This window comes from Dromaius novaehollandiae, unplaced genomic scaffold, assembly GCF_036370855.1.
Source record: "Dromaius novaehollandiae isolate bDroNov1 unplaced genomic scaffold, bDroNov1.hap1 HAP1_SCAFFOLD_76, whole genome shotgun sequence".
NCBI classification, from domain to species: domain Eukaryota; kingdom Metazoa; phylum Chordata; class Aves; order Casuariiformes; family Dromaiidae; genus Dromaius; species Dromaius novaehollandiae.
Genome location: NW_026991488.1, coordinates 602501 through 605000, shown reverse-complemented (window position 1 = coordinate 605000; position 2500 = coordinate 602501). Strand labels below are relative to the sequence as shown.

The 2500-nt window shown below is 79.4% G+C and overlaps 1 non-coding gene across 1 annotated transcript; it reads left to right on the top strand.

Annotated features, from left to right (window-relative positions):
* The first annotated feature begins 1421 nt into the window (after positions 1-1421).
* LOC135326899 (5.8S ribosomal RNA) lies at positions 1422-1574 on the top strand. Its single transcript, XR_010387107.1, has one exon. It is a non-coding gene; the product is annotated as a 5.8S ribosomal RNA (ribosomal RNA).
* The last annotated feature ends 926 nt before the right edge of the window (positions 1575-2500 follow it).

Below are 2500 nucleotides of genomic sequence, written 5' to 3'. Positions count from 1 at the left end.
ACCGGCCGTGCCTTCCCCCCCCCCGCCTCGGCTTCCCCCCACCCCGGTCCTTCCTCCCCCGCGGTGGGGGTGGGGGGGGCGGGGAGGGAGGGAGCGAGCGAGAGAGGGGAGAGGGCCTCCGGCCACCGCGGCCGCCGGCAGCCGCCCCGGGCAGGGATGGCCATGGGCCCCGGGCTCCGGGCCCGAGGGTTCTCGGTTGGAGAGCCGGGCGGAGGTTTAAAGACTCGGGCGGCCCGATGCGACTCGCGGAGGCGGCCGGGCGTGCTGCCGGAGGGCCGGGGGGTCGGCGCGCGCGGGCGCCGCGCCCCCCCATGCCAGCCGGCGCGCCCCGTGCTCGCCCCGCGGGCAGCCGGGACGGAGAGGGGTTACCCTGCCCCCTCTCTCCGCGGTCTGGTCTCGGCGGAGAGACGCCGCGCGGTCGGCCTAGTTGCCGGCCTGCCTCGAGCGTTGCGAGCCGGGCGCGAGCGCGTGCTCGCCGCCGGGAGGGCGAGCCCCCACCGCGGGTGGTGCGGGCGCCGAGCCTCCGCGCGTCTCCTCCTTCTCCCTGGCCGGTGCTTCTGGGTCTTCCGCCGTGGCCGCCGTCGGCGGCGCCCTACCCTACGCGCCCGCCCCGGCACTCTGCCGTCCGGGGCGCCCGCCTCGCTCTGCCCCGCCCGGCTCCGCCAGGCAGCGGGGGGGCGGTGGTGGGGCGGCGGCGGGGGCGGCCCGCCCCGCTCTCCGCGTGGAGACGGGGAGAGCGGGCGCCGTCCCCGTCCGTGCCGCCTTGCCCGCCTGCCCGCCGCCGGGCGTCTGTCCGCGGAGGGGACGGGCGAGCGCGTGGCGTCACCCGCGAGGCGGTGTGTGCGGGCGCGCGGGGGTGTGGGCGCCGCGGCGGCGGCGGCGGCGGCGGTCGAGCCGGAGGGCCGGCGAGGCGAGCGGGGAGCTGGGAAGCGCGGGGCCGGCGGGCCGCAGGCGCGCGGGCGGCGGGGCGACGCCGCTCCCGGTGGCGGCCGGGCTCTGACGCCTGGGGCGGGGGGGGGGTGGTCTGCGGGGACGGACCCCCCCCAACATCCCGAGGCAGGCGGTGTGGCCGGCCCGCCGCTCCCTGCCGGGCCAGACCGAGCCGGGCGCCTGGGCCGGACTCGAAGCGAGACAGGGTTTGTCCCCAGGTCGGGAGCGAGGGCTCCCCGCCCTTCTCGTTCGGGTTTGCCCTTCGTTTCCCCCCCCCCTTTCTCTGTGCTTGTACGGTCAGTGAGGCAAGCCCCTCTCTTTCTCTCGCTCTCTCTCTCCTTCCGTCTCTGCCGTCCCTTGCTCAGCAGCCGGCGTCGGCGTGAGGAAGGGCGGTGGGGCGGAGGAGGAGGGGGCGGAGGAGGGGGGGCCCCCCAGGGGCTGCGAAAGCTGCCCGGTCCCCCCGCGCGCGCGGCGGGGACCGAAACCGAGACAACTCTTAGCGGTGGATCACTCGGCTCGTGCGTCGATGAAGAACGCAGCTAGCTGCGAGAATTAATGTGAATTGCAGGACACATTGATCATCGACACTTCGAACGCACTTGCGGCCCCGGGTTCCTCCCGGGGCTACGCCTGTCTGAGCGTCGCTTGACGGTCAATCGTCACCCGCGCCGTGGCGTGGGCGCAGCGGCGTGCCGCCCCTCGGTGGGTGTGGGGGGGGGCGCGGTTCGGGTGCGCCCGGCCGTGCCCGCCCTCCCCTCCGAGCCCGGCGGCTGCCGCCGCGCCGCGTGGCGCGCGCGGTGTGGCGCGGCTGGGGCGCCTCGCAGGCCCGTTGCCCCGGGGAGAGGGGGGGTGCTCTCCTTCCCCTCCCCGCGCGGCCGGGCCTTCGTCCCCCTAAGTGCAGACTCGGGAAACCCCCGCTCCCGGAGCGCCCGCGTCGCGGACTTCGTCCCGCCGGGCCCCCAGATCGGGTCGGTCGCGGTGGCCCGGCGCCCGGCGCCGCCCGCCCGCCCGCCACCACCGCCAGTGCCGCCGCACGGGCCTCTCCTCCACCACTCTCCCGGTGGTGCGCCGGTCCCCCGTTCCCCTCCGGCAGAGGGGACGGCCGGCCGCCCTTTGCCTCGCCCTGGCCCTGACCGCCGCCGTTTCGGCGCCCGCCGGGCCCCCCCCCCAACCCCGCGCTTCCCCGCGTCCGCAGCGCGTCGTCGAGCCACTTCCACCCGCCGGCTGGCGTCAGCCGCGCGGCGTTGCGTTGAGGCCCGGCGGCGGCGGCGCGCGGGGGGCCGCGGCCGGGGGGGGGGGGGGCCGCGCAGCGCGGGCGCCGTGGGGCGGCGGCGGGGCGGGGGGCGAGGGAGGGCGCGCCGCGCCGTCCCCACGCCGGGGCGGAGAGCGGAGGTCAGCGGCCGGGAGGAGGAGGCGGCCGCAGAGCGGCGGAGGGCTGCGCGAGTGGCGTGAGCGAGCGAGCGCGCGTTGGCGCGCCGGGCCCGGGGGGGGGAGGCGCGGGCCTCGTCCCCGGCCCCGCGCGGCTGTCTGCGGGTGGGTACCGCGGTGGTACCGCTCCGTGCTGCCGCGC